The sequence below is a fragment of the Lagopus muta genome, chromosome 8 (genome assembly GCF_023343835.1).
Source record: "Lagopus muta isolate bLagMut1 chromosome 8, bLagMut1 primary, whole genome shotgun sequence".
Taxonomy (NCBI): Eukaryota; Metazoa; Chordata; class Aves; order Galliformes; family Phasianidae; genus Lagopus; species Lagopus muta.
In genome coordinates, this window is record NC_064440.1 from 30,157,533 (window position 1) to 30,178,438 (window position 20,906).

Here is a 20,906-nt window from a genome sequence, read left to right on the forward strand (position 1 = left end):
TCACAGGTGATGCCAAGCAGATTATCTTATAAAACTTAAAATCTGAAAACTCAGCACTTGCTCTCATTCTCTTCAACCCCATTCCAAAAAGGAAAGCTTTGGGGGGTACTCTGCTTTTAAATTGGATCAAAACACTTGTAACATTTCTCTAGTCTCTACAGATTAATTAAAAATACTGAAGAAAAAAAAAAAGTTTTTTAAATTCATGTAAAAAGCTTGTGATTGAAAATGTATTACGGCTGTAAATTACAAAAACCTAATTGATAAAATTAAACTAGAGTTCAAGATGAACAAGAGAATAATTTCAGACTTGAAGTCAACATTGCGTATGTTGGCAAGATGTGTTGATTGTTACTGCTGCTAGTATGGCACTAGAATCATGTCCTGAAATGTCATAGATGAAAAGTGATGTGAATGTCTGTTCTATATTGACCCTACCCTGAAAATGGAATGTTTTTTAATGATCATTTCTGTGTTTGTTTTAGGAGAATAATTTGGAAGATGTGAAATGGCAGCTACTGAGCAATTTCTTTATGGCTAGACTGGATAACTGCTTTAATTAGAGCCTGCCTGACGTTTATGTACTTGAGGAAATGGTTTACCTGTGTAACTGAGAACATGACCGAAGGAAGCGTTTCCTGCTGCTGAAGTCTTTCAAATCGGGTAAGTCCTAAGCCTATCTAATAAATTCCACTGTGAGAATGGAGTACCACTTTCAGTCACGTGAGTTCAAGCTTTTGGCTTGCCTGGGCTGCATTCAGGGAAGAGAATTGTTTAGGGCCATTATCCTGAAAGGTTACTTCAAAAGTAATGCCTCACTATTTTCATGGAACACATACGAAGAGCGCAATAACACTATTTAACAGACCAAGTTATGAGCTACAAAACTCTTTTGCAACAGTCTTCACCATTAGCTATGCTTTTTCAGTAGCTGTGAGCAAGAACCTGCGTGCTGCACTTTGGTAATAACCTACACTAGAGCAGATGACCCATAGTCACTGCTGCTGAAATGCACCACTCATCCCTCACTTTGATCGTATCCATTGTTTGGTTTCTATAAATGATCAGTGGAGGTCAGTGGATGCCATTTTTACTGCATGGAGGAATTCAATGATGTATGATGTACCTTTTCTTCATACGCACTTCCACGTCAGAAGCCATTTTGTCTGACTTCCTCTCTGCTGCCATCTTTTGCATGGAAACTAAATCTAATGGGGGCATTGGTGGGAAGGTTCAACATCTATTGCCATACTGCTAACATCCACCTCTGCTGCTGTGCTCCAATAAAATAAAATAGCATGCATTACTTTTGGAGTAGCCCTCATAAAATATATACTATAGCTAATCTATGTAAGTGACAATATGATAATTTTTATACTTTTTTTTTAAACATACAAAACAGGGCTACAATACCATTAAACTAGAGGGATATGTGACCTTGTTTTGCAGAAAGTAACATACACAGCTTGTCTGATGGCAGTGGTTTCAATTCACAGTGAGTTCTCAAGGTGCTTGTCGAACTTTGGATTAAGTTCTACTCTTCCTGTGCTTTATCCTTGAAAAAGCTGTTTAGAAATGTGTGTACTGGCAAAAAGCAGTGCAACTGTTTGGAATTGGAAAGTGAAGGATCTTCATTTCTGGTAAGACAGGGCTTATAAAAACTTGTTGAAGAGACATGATCATGATTTGGATTGCCATTTTATGCATTTGAAAACTTTCAATTGATGCATTTATGTTGATTGAAATGAAGCCGCAAATGACCCAAAAAAATGTTGTGGGTTTTTTTCAGTATTGAAATCTATTCTCAAATTCCTTTATCACAATGGAAAGCACAGCTGCATCTTTTCCTCTGTTCACAGGGCTGTGTTCAGCCTTAGTATCAAAACCCCCAAACTTGCTATCACATGAATTAGTGCTGGGCTGAACCCTCCCCATGCCCTGTGTTCAATCTAGACGTTCATCATGTGCAGATGTTTGGTTGGTGCCCAGTGGCAGTTGCACATCTGGGGCAGAGCAGTAGAGCCATGATAGCATGGCAGCAGGCCATTTGGGCCTTACTGAGAGCTGTGCCAGGCTCCAGGTTTGCCTGGTTTATCTGGCATCTTTTAGTCTCAAATGTTGAGGAACTCCTATTACATTTTGCTGAGGCTTATTTAAATTACTACATTAATAGAAGATTGACTGGAAACCTGGAAAAGCAAGTGCTTTGAGTCCATGTCGACTGGTGACTTTAGAAAATGTTGGTGTTACAAGTGAAGGTGATAATGACAGAAAATGAATAAAACACAAGAATAGAAAATTAAATTGCAATAAAGCGTCTTGCAATGAAGACTCAAAGCTGAGTGATGGCTTCTGTTAAAAGGCTTTTTTTTTTTTTTTTTTTTTAAATACAGATTAAGGTATGATTGTGAGAACTAGAAATTTCAAGGCAATTGTATTTACATACAATGCAGCCAGGAGCGTTGTGAATGCAGTAGTCTGTGAGAACTGACATGCGATGTTCACATCACGAATTTTGGCCTTGGTACAGTGCTTTAAGTTAATACAAAATCTAGCTGTTACCTAAAGAAAAAAGGTGCTTGTACTGCTGCCGTAGTTTCCTCAGGAGGATCTTGTATACAAGATGTACTGAAGCCTTGCACGATAGATTTCAAAGTATTTTAAAAGTGATTGAAATAAAACTTTGAATGGAAAGAACTGGAAATGACCCAAAACAAAAGAAGTCCTAGTATGTTATATAGAGAGAGATGACTTGCAACAATCACAGCTATAGAGAAGAAAAACAAGTTCATTCCATTCCTGAAGCTTGTAAAAGGCAGTGGCTGAAATTTTATCCATAGAGGAAAGCTGCTCATAGGAAGACATTGGAGGTACATGAAGCTTGAAAACAGATTCAGGCCTTGTTGAGGTTTGTTTTTTTCATCATTTTGAGCTGGCAACATCATGCAGTGTTAAATCCACCTCTGTAAAGAGTATCAGGTGATTATTTTTTTTTTAGGTGTGGCTGTCACTAAAACTTTTTTTTAACAAAATGAAAGAAATTAAGTGGGTAATTTAACATTGATTTATATATTCATTCAATCATCTTTGCTTTTTTATTTTTATAGTAGCTTATAAAACTTCTATAAATGTGACAAATGACAGTAATGTTTGGTGCAGCTAGATGGTTGAACTCTTAGGTGCAGGAATTTCACCAAATATTCACTTTAATCAGCATAGACTTATAGGCATACATAGAGGGGAATGTGGGAAATGAACAGTGATGGATGGCACATAACTTACTATTTAATTGTACTGCGGACTCAAATCTGCTATTGAAATAGTTAAAATTACTGATGGAATTGGTTTTGGTTGCCCTAATGTATTTAAGTTTTTTATGGTCATAATATTTGTGATGTCATCCTGTGCAGTATGTTGTATGTGTGTGTTAAAATGGATGAATGGCATATTTCCCTTGAACAGTCACAGTTTGGTTTGGAAGATGTGTAATTACTGTCTTTACAAACAGTTACAACTTAACCTCAATGAAGTTCAACTTCTCAGTTTAGAAAAGTATTACATACATTGCATGTGGGATATTTGGAAGGTTTCATTTAGCCAAAGTGCAAAATGGTGGCAGAAATCATTTATAAAATTTGACTACTTTGTCTCAAATGTTCCATTTCAGTAATATTGCAGTTCAGTTTCAGGGAGGAAAAAATCCATCGAATTTAGTGTTTTGGGATAGCTTATGACTAATGTAGTCAACCTTCACAAAACTTAAATTACTTAAGATTACATGCTTCATACTCAATATATTTTACATGAAGGTGCATTTTGAATGCAAGTTGAATTGACAGAAGCTGAGATTGTCCACAGAAAATAAATGCAGTCAATCCTTGCAAAATGCATTTAAATTTGAATAATTTAGACTTAACTACCTGCAGTTTTACAACTCAACTTCCTTCCTCTGAAAGGATTGAAATGTTTTATTGGTAGGCTTGACAATTTCATCTGATGTGTTTAAAATGCAATTCTGTGTTCAATACAGTCACTGTACCTCAGCATACTAATGTTTTCCCATATTGAGAATAAAATGACCGCTAATCTCCTTCTGTACCTCTAGAGCTGCGTGCTGCTGTGTATATTTATCATAGTGTTTTACTTCTCTATAATACTTGTGTAGGCTGAATCTATTTGCCCTGTGGGCATATGTTCTCTACTGATAACTTAAAGGAAGAATGGGACCCAGTCCTGCTTTAACACTTGGTCCCCTTTAAAAGATTTGCTAACCACTCAGGTCTGCCAGATGAAACGTTTTGTGTAACTATGTACTAGAGGCAAAAGAAACTAGTTCAAATCCAGTAAACAGCAGGTCTTTGGAGGTTCATTCTGACTGAAATAACTGAATGAACATATTTAGGATGCGGTTACTGGTGTCTAGCCCAGAGAGGATGAAGCTTGGACATCCGTAGTATGGCTGGAGGAGTTTTAGTCTCAGTTTTAGAAAACTTCAGAGCAAGCACAAGCTGGCAGCATCCATTTGGAATCTTGCAGTGAATTGGTTGCGCAAAAAAAAAAACTTAGGAAAAAGTATGACTAGTTCTTAAGCACTCTCCTCTGCCATCACTGTGAAGAACTCCACAAATAATATCATAATCTCACATTTAAGAAAAACAAAAGCAACTTGCAAGTCATGAGTCCAAACATATACTAAATGTTAATACTGTGATGAAAAGGGACCTGTGATTTTCTTGTGAAAAATTATTGGTAGGCAAATAGGGTATGCTGAAAGAATGACACTTGTACTCTGACTGGAACAGCTCATAACAAGTTCCTGCAGAGACTATATATACTAAATATATATATATATATATAACCTATTACAAAGAATGTGCTCATAAATTTGTATGAAGGATAGATCCTGACAGTAGATATAATTAAAATACCCAAAAGAATGTAAAACCTTTCTGTTTGTTCTGTGGTTTGTATACATATTTTGACATAGGTATTATTTCTGATGTTCTATATTGATGAAGGTAGGCTAAGGGAATGCAGGAGCGTAATACAAATGATGGGTAATGACTTTGTGTGGGTTGCAAAGATTAAATGCCAAAGAAATAGTGAAAGGCAAAGAATTGCTCAAAAGATTCTTTGGGTAAATACTGATGATTTCATAATTATAATTGCTTTGAAAAGTGTCTGAGATTGGAGAAATAAGTTTGAGATTCTTCTGGGAATCTTGTGTATGCCTTAGGAATTTGTATTAAATGTATTCTTTACATTTACCTTGTTCTGTGATTCTCTTAAATTCTTGTTTCCACCAATAGGGTATGATTTGATAAAAGGAGATTAATTTTATCCTAAACTGGAATTTTGATAGGGAAAAAATAGTAATAGACTTCATAGCTTCCATGCAAGGATATCAGCTGAGTTGGTCTGTCAGTAACCTGCTTAGATATGATGACAGAGTAGACGTGCTATTTTTGATAGATTTGGATTTATCTAACATGTGGTGTTGTAGCTGAGAATGAAGGTGTGCCTCTCCTCCCGAAATACTGTTCACAGAGTATTTAGTCAACTTTATTGGCAGTTGTGCTGTGCGGTGTTAGAGCTGATGACAGTGTAACGACTACTCCATTTAATCATGCCATATCAGAACCACTCCAAGAAATTCCTCCATAGAACTGTGCTGCTTTATTATTTCTAATGCAATGTAGCTGTAATGAAACACAATGTAATGCAACTTTTAAAGCTGTATGAAAAAATCTGAGCTGCATGAGATGTTCACCATCTGATATTTTTGGGCATTAGAAAAAATGTTAGGCATAGTGCTTAAAATTGAGATGGCTGACTAGAAATGAGGACTCGGATGCACCACCTTTCAGAATCTATACTTCCCTATTTTCACTGAACAACAAGCAAGCATTTTTTGTTGGTTCTTTGTTCTTACATTTAATACTGAGCTGAGGAAGGATTTGGTACGGACATAGATGAAAACACAGAAGATGAAGACTTAGATTAAAAAAGTTTCAAGCATAAAATTTTCAGAAATAGATATAAAATTCTCAGCTCCAAAAATGAGTTGACAGTCCTTCTTGTTGTATGAGATTTGTTTTAATTTTTACTGTATATATAAAATATATTTGCAATATCTAGAGATACTTTAAGAAATTAGTACTCCGTAGTTTTTAAGTAAAACTGTATTTTTCATCTGTTATGACTATTACTCAAAATATAACTTCAAGAATGGCAGTTAGTAAAAGGACGTGCGCAAGTTCTATCATTTTGTTAAATGCACTGAGGAGTAACAGTAAGCTGGTGCTGATCAATATTGGTGTTATCATAAGTCGTTCCATCACTGCTATATTTTCTGTAAGGTCACAGTACTGAAATTGCTTTTCTTTTTTGCCAGTCTGTTTGCTAAATGCTGAAGTGAATTAAAGCAGGTGAAGTGCAAGCTGGTAACCACTCTGCATCTGCCTTCTTCTCTTCTAGTGACTGGAAATGATCAGCAAGATCTTGTGGTCCCTGCTAGATTATCAGAGTCAGTTTGCTAATAGGGAAATCAAACAAGTGTTTGACTTGTCTCTGTGCATTGGGGAAAGGAGGAAGCATGAGTGAGGGTTCTTTAGGCACATTTTCAAACTTGAAGAATGCTCCGTGAAACATGTAAGCTACAGAAGTGATTATTACTGATGTCTCTGAAATTAAATCGAGGAACTCATGCAAAAACTTTGACATACACTGACTGAAGTGTCAGTATGTTTAATTATTACCGATTACTGTAAAAACCATTTGTGCAAGTGTGCTGGAGCTGGATTTCTGATTTTTCTTATGCAGCCCTGCATGACTGAAAACAAGTGTAAGAACTCATTAAAATGCACTGTGAAGAACAGTTGTAATAAGCAAGTTCTCACAGGCTATGTGAGTGCTGTCTTTTTTAAATAATAAAAACAAAAAGTGTCATTTGTATTCTTTTTGCTATAACTGAAGATTGGTTTTGACTCTTCCATAACCTCTATGGCTTTCTGAAGTACTAATCATCTTTTCTTAGATTAAATACCATCTCAGCTTGCTGCTGCATTCAATGCTTAGACATGTTTACTGGAGTAATATATTTTATCTGCTGATATTTATTGGTTAGGGTGCAATTCAGCTTGCCTTACAAACCATTATTTTGGAACTTGAGGTCAGCTTTGCTTATTGTGTTGTTTTTAAGGTCCCTTCAGGTGATCTGTTCATACAGATTTGTGCGGGGAACTGTTAAAAGCAGATCAACTTCTAATATTCCTATACAGTTTTAATTTGCTGGTCTCCGGACAAAAAAGGAGGCCAAGAGAAAGGTGTGTTACTAATACGGTGCAATTGCATGTCTGGAGGAATAAGGTGCCTGTAGGCAGCCAGTGTCTATTCAATTGAAATCTTGTTAAGCCTCCTCAGCTCTTGATATAAAGAGCTCCAGCCAGTGTGAATGAAACTGTTTATTTTATGCTATGTACTACACACTGTTTAAACCATTACTGAGATTAAGAGGAAGATGATTAAGTAGAGAAAATTCATGACAAGGTGGTCCCGAAATGACCAAGCTGCCAAATCAACCAGAAGAGAAGCAGTGGTAGTTGGTGACAGAATCACTGAGGATGGAAGGGATCACTTAGTTCAACTGCTGTGCTCAAAGCAGAGTGAGCTGGGGCTGTAGATGTTCTGAGCCAGCTTCTGGAAATCTCCAGAGGGTGGAGACTCAAGCTTTCAGGTCAGCCAGAGATACCAAAACAACTGAAGTCTCTCTTATGGTTAAGAGAGGTTGGTAATGTGAGATTTCTGTCAGTTGCATCAACATCTTGTTTCTGATTACTGTCTACAGCAAACACTCATGGCAATGTTATCTGTGTTGGTCTGTCTTAATCCAGAAAGCTGGATGTGTCTGCTTTTTGGGTGGTTTTGTTTTTAAATAAATTATTTTTTACTAGCACTGTAACACTTATCAGACAGAAGTATCTATCCACTATGGTAAGGATTTAATTAGGAATTTAGAATTTTTGCCTTTTTGTCTAGTTGGAAATCAGTTATGCAATTTTTAATTCTATTTTATGTTAATTGTTACAAAGAATTCTTAAGAAAATAATGGTATTGATTTGTCAGGCATAACTCAGCATTTGCCTTGGTGAGGTAAAATGATCTTTCATTGTCCAGAGGAATTAAGTGATGAAGGCGGTTGGAGTGAGGAGAATTAAAACAAATGAAAACCAACAAATCCACCCCCACTTTTTTTTTTTTTTTTTTTTTTTAGACCCTTTGGCAGAGGATAACACTAGATCATGTATCTGCCATCAGTTGCTCCTGAAGGGAATCAGCCAATTATTTTGTGTTAAATTCAAGCCTTGGAATGCTACTAGAAATATCCATTTAATTCAGAAATGACTCTATCATAGCAGTGTGGTTCTTTTAAATATGCTTCAATGTCTCATTTTCTACTTTACATATTCTAAAAATTAATATCTCAGTATGATTAACAGAATTCGCATCAGTTAGTTTTTGATTATATCCTTTGAGCTAACATTGCTATGACACTGAAGAAAGAACAATTGGGAACTTAGTGGTCAAATCCATTGTCTTAATCTAAAGGCATATTTAGATCTATCTAGTGTGTCAGTCTGTACTAGGAAATTAGGTAAAATGTACCAATGTCAGGCAGTATCCATTTACTATTCTACTGTGTTACCAACTGTCTTTAGCAAAGTGTTCTGTTAGGTTAAACCAATGGGAATGTGGCAAAATGCTTATCTACAGATCTGTTTTGCTATTCAAAATGAGACTGCAAAATGTCCAGATAAATCTCAACACATTTGTTGGTCAGCAACTTGCAATAAAACGCTTGCATTAATAACTCTGAATGCTTTATTAATGGCAAAAGGACACTTGTTGTGCACTTCTCTTCAAAAGCTCACTAACTCAGTATGAATTGAGCTCAACTACCACGGTCTAAATTTTGAAGCATCTATTAATATGTCATAATGCAAAAGGAAATAACAATAGAGGTGTAAAGCTATAGGGAGGAGGAACTGTGATATTGTTCAACAGTTAGTTTCCTTTCTTTGTCAGTTCAGTTTAATTTGTGTAACACCCTTAGCTCCACTTAAGACTTTTATCTCACGTGATTATGTAATTCCAGGTAACTCTAGGATTTTTAGCCTTGGAGGTGAGGAAGAGGGAGAGCGGTGTAGTAAAGGACTTGCCATCAGTTAGAAGAAAGCTGGCTATATAAAAATCCACCTGTAGTTCAGCTTAGAAATATACAGTTCTTGGATAAGTTTTTGCAGTTTTATAGAAGATTGCAGTTCTAAGTGGGAACAAAAAAAGAAAAACCAAACAGGAAATGAAGAGTTTCCATCACATTGATAGACATGGCTTAAATGGCACTATTTTAATATTTTTGTAAGATTAGGAAAAACTAACCTGTGTAAAGATCAGTCTTTGCCAAGGATTTAAATTATGACTTGATGCAAATATCCCTGATGCTGTAATGCAGGGGGAGGGAAATTGTGAGAGCAGATTAGATTCTGTTTCACTAAATTTTGATTATATCTTTTAAGTGCACAAATAAGATGGGGTAAATGAATATCCAAAAAAGTTGCATTGTTCTTTCAGTGTGGTTGAGATACTTAAAAAAAAAAAAAAAAAATCATTGCTAAATTCTTAGGCTTAGAGCTTCTTCCCTGTAGAGCTTGTACATTTGAATTTGTGAGTGAATTTTGATCACTTAAAATAATCAAGTTGTCAGGACCCTCTTCCTGTTGCTGCACACTGCTGAAAAGAGCCTGGCCTCATCCATTTTATGTCCATCCTTCAGATAGTTATGAACAGGAGTTAGATTCTTTTGTGTGGTTGCAAAATCTTTCAAGTTGAACAAGACTAGTGTGATCTTCTGATCCAGCCATTGGCTCATCACCACTGTGCCCACTAAACCATGTCCTTAAGTTGTCACACTGACACATTTCTTGAACGCCTCTGGGAACAGTGACTCCACCATCTCCCTGGGCAGTCTGCTCCAGTACTTGACCATTCTTTTGGAGAATAACTGTTCTCTGATATCTGATCTGAATCTCCACTGACACAGGTTGAAGCTGTTACATTTCATCCTTTTGCTAGTCATCTGGAAGATGATGCCAAGCCCCACCTTGCTACAAGTTCCTTTCAGATCATTGTGAAGAGAAACAAGGTCTCCTCTCAATTCCCTGTATAAAAGAATCCCAGGTCCCTTGAAAATTTCTTGAACACAGCTAATGAAATTCAATGCTCTTCTGAAAATACTGCATTTCAAAGTCAAAGAAAACCCACAACTTGTTCCCATCTCATTACATAAAACTACTCCATGCTTCCAACTGATGTGACTTAATTAGGTGCTGCAATATTCTTTTGCATTAATTATTTCTTAATGGAATTGAAATTTGTGAGATTGCAGTGGCTGTGGAAGCAACTTGAGCCAGTGCTGAATGACTGTTGAATGCTTTGGGATAGTTTACAGTTAATATTTTGCTCTTATAAAAAAATCCCATTCAGATAAATTGGTGAGAGTAATGAGGAAGGGCAGAGAAGCTTTGTAACATTACAAAGCGTCTATCTCGCAGCGTTTAGTAGAACTGGTCAAAGGAATTATTGCTTTACCATAAGAGGGATTTATGTAGCTGGACTGAACAGTAGGGTGTTTTCTAAGTGATTAGTTTATTTCCATTGATTGATTCTTCCTTGATCAGACAACTAGCAAATGAACTGCATGATGCTACTATAGCATAGGTTTATCAGCTTAGTTGTGTTAGTATAATTGCACCCGTCAGAGTCGTTATTACATCTCATTTCTCCAAGACTTCCTCAATTGTAGTTTTCTCTGAGATGAACTACAGTATGTAGTAGGAAAAACCCGTTTTCTTGTTTCCAGAATACAAGTGAAGGTAAATGGTGAATTATGCTGCTGATAGTTACTTTTCAGGATTTGACAGCTGGGCTATTGCACATTCATATGGCAAACCTACTCTTTCTGGTGTGTTTTATGGCCTTTCTTACAGAAGGAAATTGGGCATAGGAAGGATAAAATATTATTTGATAAATGCTGTATAGAGGTGGGGCTATACAGTGTAAGATTGTTCATGACATACAATTATGCATTAGTGAGGATCCATGTGTTTAAGTTCAAGACATATAATGAAAACTTGCACTACTAGTGGCTTAGTTTAGAACAAATGAGGCACTATTTTTTTTCTCATTAGGCCATGTCCATGTACTAGCCCCAAAGGGTCAGTTCAGCATATCAAATTCTCTGGTTGTTGTTAATGTATCATGAGGCACATAATTGCATTCTAGATGCTATTCAAAATCTGACAGTGATAAATTTAAGTTGCTGATGCAGCATAGTAATGATAAAGAATTAAATACCAAGAAAATAAGGTCAAAAACAAGTTCCAGGTAAGACTGTGAATGATATCAACTTTTTCTCTCATATTCTTTTAGTTTCTTTTTTGTAATCCTTATTATAATCTTTCCTTTATTTATCAGTTGTGCAAGTTGCATCTGTGACACTGTTCAGAAAATCAAAATAGAGACTAAAATAAAGACTAAGATTTTCATTGAAAAAGCTGCATAGATAATTTAATACTGATATTGTGAATCTTTACATGATCTTTGGCAGAGTCTTAAACTATGTGTTGATGTATATTTTTGTCATTAAATTTTAGTAATTCAGTTGTCATTAGTGTTGAAGAGAATTATTAAAATGAATAGCTATTGTATACTGAGGATAACTAATTGAAATATTTTTAAAATGCATTTGCTGTTAAGAATTACTTATCAATAACAAACTGTTCTTGAAAGTTCTGCTATAGTCTACTACAAGCATCAACCAACATCCCCCAGTTGTCTCACTCTGCACAGTCCTCTAGCCACTGCCCCAAGCCTGTAATGTTGCATGAGGTTGTTGTGACCAAAGTGCAGAACCGGATACTTGGTCTTGTTAAATTTCATGCCGCTGGCCTCAGTTCATCAGTCCAACCAGTCCAGCTCTCTTTGTAAATCCTTCTTTACTTCAGTAAATGAATCGATTTGATGGATGAATCTTCTCAAATACCCTTTCAACAGATAGCTCTATACATCTTTTACACTTATTATTTTACTTCTCTTACTGCTGTTACTACTTGACTCCTTTTTTCCCTGCAGACCCAGGCTGCTCTGTGGAGTTGGTTAGAAAGACATCAATACAACAGAGCAGAAAAGTATATTGCAAGTTAAATTTAATTGTTAATTACAGAATGGTTTGGTTAAAGAGAGAAAATGGTACTTGAAATCCATGCGGATATATTAAAACAAATTCAAAAGAAAACAAAACAAATGTGGGTACTTCAAAGTCTACTTTTGTTTTTGGCTGCCTTTCTTCTCTCTGATTAGAACTCGATAGTTAGCTTACAGTCATCTATTAGACTTAATTTTTTTTTCTGTGTGTTATATAGTAAATAATGCAGATGAATTATGTTATTGAAATGTGAATCACTTCCCCAAAAAAAAAAACAAACCTGAATTTAATCTCAGGAGTGTTACTGACATGACACAGTTAAAGGAATATTTTAGAAGTGTATGGGAAAAGGTAAATGTGCCATGGAATGGGTTCTCAATAGTATAATTCTACATATGTTTTAAAGTGTGAATTTTGGAATGAACCACAACAGGGTAATATGAAAATAACTTGTAGTCTTGATCTGCTTGCATCTAGTGGTTGGGAAGCTGTTTTTTTCATCGAGCTGTTTTAGGCCACTGGTTGGAAAAATGAAAGGTATTACACAACCTTAAAAGAGGCTTTGCTTTGCAGTAATGTAGGATAAGTGTCCTTCTCAGCAGTTGTTCACTGGTAAATCACAGCAGTCTTAATTTGGAAATCCCCTTTCTTCTAAGGTGTGCAATTAATCTTTGATTCCTGTGGGATGTTACTATTTGAATGGTTGTGCAGAAGCAAGCTATGATCATTTTTGTACTTAAGTGTCAGCTCACTGCAATGCAACCCTTTCAGAGGGAAGAACAATGTTTGTGGCTGTAACTTGAGTCTAAATAAATCCACAGGTCCCTTCTGTTTAACTTGTTTATGTGGGAACAAAATTTGTTACTAGTCTACTGATACAAGTGAAAAACCAGGTTGCTTTCATCATAATTGTCAGAAGTTTGCTTTGTGATTTAAAAAAAAAAAAAAGTAATCCTGTATTTTTTTGTCTTCACTGGCTGAGTCAGAGATAAAAGGTTGTGGCCCGACTCAGGGTAGGGATTGCATCCACATAGAAAGTATCTGCACACAGCTAGGCAAGAGCAGCATTATTACTGTTCAAAGGCAACCCCAGGTCTGTAACAGTTGAGGAATGAAGGAATCCCTAGGGCACTGAATAAATCTAGATCCCCAGTAATGTTGCAGTCCCATGCCATAGGGCTTTTCTGGATTGCTCTGCATGTGCAAACTAAAGTTTAGCCTCCATGGCAATTCGGAGTCCTGAAGTGCTAAGTCAGTGCTGCACTTCAGGAAGAAAAGATTTTTATCTTTGAGATTCTGTATTTAGCCACAAAAAGCGACTTGGAAATGTTTCAGTCATAGCAGTTTTAATTAAAGAAGAATCATGGTATTTTGACCTGTAATTGTAAAGAACCTTTTAAATAATCATAATAATAAAGTAATCCAATATGTCCTGAAATTGTTTGCTCTGCCAAGTTCTCTAATTTTATGCAGATGAGAAATAAGCATCCCTTTCAGAAAGGGAAAATATTCAGCAAATGACCTTCAGCATTAGTCATTTATATTTGTTGTGCACTGCCAGCTGCCAAATAGAAATAACTTCCTGAGTGAAACAGTAGGTGAAATGAGATTAACGTTTGCCCTTTCAGAACTCATTTAATGTGAGCAGCTTCCCTTCCAAATATGAAGGTTATAGGGACCCTGTGAATACTTCCTAATTGTTGGTGTGAATGTAATTACAATACCCTTACTTGCTTTGGTAAAGGCTATCTGGGATTCATTCTGGTTTCTAAATGAACACAAACTACAGATTTGTGTTCATCAAATACTGCTGTTATGGTGAGCTCTGCAATTTCCTTTTTTTTTTTTGGTACTAAAAGTTAAAGTCTACCTCAAGTTAACTGTCATTTTCAGACTTGGTTCTTAATTTTGTGGAATTCAGCAGATATGTCACCTTAAAGATCAGAGGAGGTGTGACACTATCGCAGCTTTATAATTTCTTACAGTGGCAGCAAGACTCTTTCAAATGTAGGATAAATGTTTCTGTCTGTATTTAATGCTGTCAAGGTAAAATGTGGAAAGCTTTTTCTTGGTCTTCAGAGACTATAATATGTAAAAGAGCTGTAAAGTACAGAAATAACAGAGGACATTTCTTGGTGTGCTGCTGCAGGGAGAGTTTTTTGTTATCTAAGGGGCCTTCCTAGAAAGTGTGGAAATATGAATTCATGAATATCACTGCTACGTTTAAAACTGTTTCATGTTCAGAGGAACCTGTTTTACCTAAATTCCAGTATATTCCATAAAAATCTTATAAATATCACAATAATAGGAGGAAATGACTATTTTTATATCCACATCTAACAGCAAAGTCTTTAGTGCTTATGAGGTTTAGTCTTTTCTCTAGACAACTGTTATACCTTGCCCATCTCTGTTAGCACAGTTTGTTCCAGGGAAAAAAAGGCATTCAAGCATCTTGTATGTGTCTGGCGAAGGCAGTGTGGAGTAGAAGTTTATAGGAAGGGAAAGGATGGAGGGTGGGGATAACCTGAAACTTATTGGAAGGCAGAAAATTTTGGAAAAGATCTGGGGTTCAGTGATAGAAGAAAAAATGTAAGTACATCTTTATATCGTGTGGAAAAGAATAGGAAATAAATGGGTATTGAAACTGTTTAACTGGTTCAGTTTGAAGACTTGCATTAAGTTGAGGTGGCATTGCACACTTAACAAACCCTGTACCAGAGAGAGCTTTCAATTTCCCTTTAAAACTGGATCTGATAAACTAGTTGAGAATTTCTATCTGTAAGTCATGGATGGAAACTGTGGGAGTTTGGACTGTAGTCCAGCTCCTGAGGCTTTGCTGGGAGCTATGGACTTCTAAACAAATGTGCCTGTGGCTACTTACTTAACGTGGGAGAGCACCACTTGAGCTGAAGCTCCAAGATGTCGTAAGCTTTGGGTAAGAAATTGCAACAGCTCTGAGACTCCCTTGTTGGGTTGCCAGGCTCTGTAACCCTGGCTGATTATGGACTCCCGAGTCTGAGCTCTGCAAGAGTGCTCTGTGTAGAGTAGCAAAGAAGTTGTTGGCCCTCTGCCTGAATCCTCTTAGATGGCATCAAAGGCTGTGTGCTCTTGTGATTTCTGGTAAAAACTTGTTTTCTTGGTAATTTTCAAGCAGTTCTGCCAAGAAATTTAGACCAGAGATGCTGAGACAGCAACAAATGCTAACCAACCAGTTTTAATTGTTTAAATGTGCTTGGAAGAGGAATGGAGAAAAATTAAAACAGAGAGTACTGAGTGCTGGATAGCAGGCATGTGGTTGAACAAGATGAACTAATATATTTCTATCAATTTACTGAAATAAAATCCTTTAAATATTTGAATGAGGGGATAAAGTTTAATGCTTTATCTGTGAGGAATTCACTAATTTAAACATGTCTCAAGTTTAACACTCTAAAGAAAATTTGATTTGAGAGAGATTGTGCAACTCAAGTATCAGCTTCCTTGTCTTAAACTTGCTAAGGATATAGTGAGCCCAGACCATTCATTGCGCTGCACTGAGCGGGAGATGGAAAAAAACATACCTATTTTCTGTTGTACTTTCCCACTCATTTTCCATTTCTGATTTCCTTCAGAGATGACATAATTGAACAACTGGATATTTTATTAGCTTATAACGGTTGTTGTCTGAGTTTAAATAGACAGCTAGTGTTTAATTGAAAATGGAGGTTTCTTTTCAGGTAGCTTTCAGCATTTGGTGTGTTTTTACCTACAGTTCCTTTGACTGCTTGAACTGTAATCCCCAGTGTTTTTACATGGCATCATTTCTCAGGATATTTGTAGCCACAGGCTTGAAGATGACAGGGATGATAACCTTCCAGCGCTTCTGGATTTGATGTATCCCCATTTTTTTTCAGCTCTCTCGAAGCTTCAGCTTAGCTAGTAAAATGTAAATGTAATACCAAGTTTCCATCTGCTGTCTGTGCTGTTAATAAAGGTTGAAAATAGCTGTGTGCATGCCAGGCGTGCAGGTAGATGTGTCCACACAGCTCAATGTTACTGTTGTAGGTGATGAAGTACCTGACAGGATAGCTACCCATGTGGCAGTTCAGCTGTGAAAGACTTGTTTTCTTTTCCAATACTTATTATTTCTGTTAATGTGGATGTTGATTTCCATGTATTTTGTAAGCTGTCTAAAATTATGTACACTTTGCATGCAAAGGGCCATAAGCAGCAAGAACTGTGATGGTTTTACATAAAGCAGTTCAATATCTTTCAAACATGTTTATATGGCATAAGAAGCCTCAGTGTTTCAGCACAAACTGGTAAGACACTGCAGACTCCTTGATATTGCCAGAGCATTATTAATCTGATAAGAGCTTTGATCAACATTGGTTCAGGGTGGATGTACAGTTTCCTGAAGTATGAAGGAGATAGGGCAGAATATTTCAGCCTTCTGAAAATAAACTATTTTTCCTATGTGTTTTAGCAAGGTAGTTGTACTGTATTTTGTGGTTATACTGTAGCATCTAAACACATCTTTTTTTTTTTTTTTTCTGTAATTTGAAGTATCATTTGCTACATGTAGATGCTGGAAGAAAAATCAGTGATACAGAATACAGTTATTTTGCTTGGAACTTTTCTCTTTACAAGATCTGCTGCCTTGTGCTTTTATGGTGCATTCAGGAGCTTCCCTTTCTCTCTGCTGTGCAACAAGTCAATGTCAAAAAAAAAAATAAAAGACTGGGGGTAGGTTTGTACCTGGTTTGACTTCACTCTTTTAGGATAAATCATTACATTGGAGACAAGCTCTCATCCTTGCAATACAGTCTAGGTCAAGAGAACGCTTCAGTATGTTTCCTGTTGTGCCTGAGTCAGAAGTCTTTTTCTCAGGACTCCTGAAGATCATTCCGAATGGAAAGTCATAGCCTAAGCAGTTATTTCATTAATTAACATTACCCTTTCAGGTGAACTCTTCTAGCTGGCACTGAAGATTTATGTAGTCTTTCTGGGTGAAAAAGCTGTTGTTATGGGGGATTTCCAGTGGTCATCTTTATTTCAGTAAACTGTTTTCAATTTTTTCAATCTACATTATGTCCTCTTAAGGCACTCTTTAAAATCCTTTTCTTCCAGTCTAGGCTTATACCCAGCAAAACCTTTTGGTTCTGAAGTCACACTTTTGCTGACCTGTGTCTACATCCCTTTGTCAATAATACTTGAAAATGAAAAACTATTCCACTGCTTCAGATTCTCCCGTGCTGCAGGCTCTTTTCTTCGTGTTTTCTGAATGGTCTAGATCTGTGCTTTGAGTATTGATCAAGTTGCAAAGCAATGATGTATAGATAACTAAAGAAATATATAATCACATGCATGTGTATAAGAGACGTTAATTCCTATGATGTGTAAAGGCTGGCTAGTTCCTTGATGAGGTATTTTAAAGAAAATTAATTAGTCATCAGTCTAGTCATTGATTTATTCTATAACTTGTCTTCTCTTCTAACTACAAGGTTGCAATTGTGAAAATGTAATGTTAGAATGCAGATAAATGTTATCCTTATGTATGAAGAGGATACTTGAAAAAACAATCTGACATTCTTGGAGTTAAGAAGTAAATCTAACTTAATTTAACCACACAAAATGGTGAAATGAGCGAACTTTGTTTTCACCTTAGTCAAGTATGAGAGAAGCAATGTAATATTTAAACACTATCTTTGGGGGTGAAAACACCTAATGGATGTAAAGACTCGTGATGCAACAAAATATAATTTGTCAGTTTGACATTTGGTCCTTATTTTGCTTTTGGAGGCATGTGATTTGATTTGCTATTGTTCTAAACTTCCCGTATGAAAATGTGTGACTTGTTTAAATCAGTTCACAGAATCTTCAATGCCTTCCACTCAGTTGGCTCTCTCAGTACTGGTTATAATGGAATAATCCACAACTTCAACTAAAACATGTAATTAAGATTAAAATGCATTAAACTGAACTTGTTGGAATTGTTGTTGTAAGAAGTGTTTATAAGTAACCAATAAGGAGATAACTGGGAGCAGCGCTGGGCAGATCACACAAGGCTTTTTTTCTTTTGAAAATTTGGTTTCTCCTTGCCAAAACTGACTTCAGCCTGCTTTTGTAGACTTGAGCAGGAATTGATTGAACTTGATTGCTATATAAACTTCATGTACTTTATTCCTATGTAGTGTTAGGCTGGAGTAAATGTCTAGACGTGTTAATTGTTCTGAACTTTAATTGTATCTAAATATTTGCTCTTTACATATTTTACAATTAAGTAAGGTTGACTTGGAAATTTCTTCGCTGAGGTTATTCCAAGGTCTTTACACTTACAGCCCATGAACAAAATGTTCATAGATTTCATTTTAAGCATTGTGATACAGTTTGGCTTGCACCATAAGGTGGCTTCAATCCAATTTGCAGTATAGTCTGTGGCTGATTACTTCATAATGATGCTGTCAAAAATAATGTGTTTTAAAGATCTTGCTGAAGCCTGAACCTTTTCAAGTAGAAGTTGTATTTTTTTCTAGCCTTTGCTATTTTTTTTCTTTCTGGTGATTCTACAGGCTGCATGAAAAGTTATCTTGATATTCAAGATGTGCCTCTGCTGTGGACATAAGAAATGTATAATTTGACAAAACCTTGTAGTCTACTTGTCAAATGTAGGAGTATGGATTATATGTAGGGGAAGCATAGTGTCTGAAACAATAGTCCAAATAAAATGAAAAAAAAGCCCAACAAACCTTTTCCTAGGCCTTATTAAAACAGATTTTGTTAGCATTTATGCAGAAGCACTAAACTGGATCAATAATTCTTTGTTACTTTGGAGTCTGGGATAAGACTTAATGCTCTTTTTTCCAAATCCCCCTACTGCTCTAAGAGTTACCAGCATCACTTGAAGTTAAGAGCAAAATAATTTTAGTAAGACTTAGAATAAGATGTTTTCTTGAAAGTTGCAAGATAAAAATAGCTAAATCCAGTAATGAGGAGTCATAGCAATTTTCACCTTATATTTGGAGTCAACTGAAGATAAAAACTTAAAAATGCACCTTCATCCTGAATTCTGAGAGTTCTAACTGAAGAATATCTCAGGATTTCAGAGTATCACCTGAGGACAGCTTGCTGATGCATTTATTTACATCCTGAGGCAGAAAGCCTTTTTGTAACTTTAGAGCTCTCAGGTTGGCTGTGAGCCAGCAGCGTGCCCTTGTGGCCAGGAAAGCTGATGGTATGGATGTGCATTAAAAAGAACATGACCAGCAGGTTAAGAGAGGCAATCCTCCCCTCTGCTCAGCCCTAAATGTGGTGAGGCACGTTTAGAATACTATTTCTGTTTTGGGCTCTGCGGTTGAAAAAAGAATAGGACCTCCTAGAGAGAGTCCATTGGAGGGCCATAAGAATGAGTAGGGGGCTGGAGCATCGCCTTTATTAGGAAGGTCTGGGCGACCTAGGCCGGTTCAGCATGGGGAAAAGAAGAAGAGAAGGGATCTGATTAATGTTAATAAATATCTAAAGGGAGGTGGGAGGCAAATGGATGAAGACAGGCTCTTCTTGGTGGCATGTACCAATAGGGCAAGGAGCAATGGCCTAAAACTTGAACTTAGGAAGTTCAATTTACACATAGCCAAGAACTTATTTACAGAAAGGGTGACGTGCCCAGGTATGTTGTGGAGTCTCCTCCTATGGAGGTACTCAAGACCCATCCGGACACCTACCTGTGTTATTTGTTGCAAGGAAACTGCATTAGCAGTGGGATTAGACTTGATTATTCCTTGAGATGCTTCCAATTCCTGAAATTATGTGATTCTGTAGTGGTCCATTGTCTGGGGAAGTTGCTTCTTAGTTAATTTGTCAAACTGATAATTAATTAAATAATATTAATGCTTCCTTTCCCTTCATTTTCAGGTGTTCATCTTTATGTGCATTTAGTGTTGCTTAGGGAAACAATCTTTCCTGTACAATTAGGCATTACTATAAGGATGTATTTAAATATTGACCTCTAGGCAAACAAATTTGAAGATAGATTCTGTATCTTTTTTTTTTTTTTTTTGTCTCTTCAGCACGTACTTGGTAGTAGGGCAATTCAGAACTTAAAGTAATTCTTGGTCAGGAATGATATTTGTAAGATGCAAAATTACTCTGTGTTTTGTGCCCTGAATGTAGCATATTTTTCAATATCTGTGTTTTATTGCTCAAGAATAATAGATTTGTGTAACAAACAACAATAGTGCAAGTTTACATTATAAGTATAAACAACTTAAGCAGGCTGAAACATCTTCTGTAATTGAAGGTTTTGAGATCTATGTTGCAAGATTCATGCAGGGAAACCCTTTAAACAGCCCTTGTTTTCAAGAAATCTTAGGAAGCCTGGAGTTAGTTTTGTTTAAGAAGCATGGGTGACTTTTTTTTTTTTGCGTTTTAACTTTCTCTTTTCTCACCAACCTGTGTCCTAAAGGACACTTGAGTTCTTTTCAGGACTTTAAGGACTTATCAGGTATCAGCAAATGAATGAAAAAGGCATATTGCTCTGTTAAATATGGGGGCAGAGAGGGAGGGAGGAAATGTGATGGGAAAGAAAACCAGCCCTCTAGCTGCAGCAGAAATTCAATAGTGATGATGTTTTCAAAGAGCAAGTGTATATTCTATGAGCTTGTCAGGG

The 20,906-nt window shown here is 36.4% G+C and overlaps 1 protein-coding gene across 6 annotated transcripts in view; it reads left to right on the top strand.

Moving 5' to 3' along the window:
• TFPI (tissue factor pathway inhibitor) overlaps nucleotides 1-20,906 on the top strand; it is a 206,608-nt gene that overhangs the window by 78,369 nt on the left and 107,333 nt on the right. For all 6 annotated transcript variants that reach the window (XM_048953947.1, XM_048953946.1, XM_048953944.1 and 3 more), the window contains one exon: nucleotides 486-663. The gene's annotated coding sequence lies outside the window, so the exon portion shown is untranslated. The remainder of the gene's footprint in view (nucleotides 1-485; nucleotides 664-20,906) is intronic.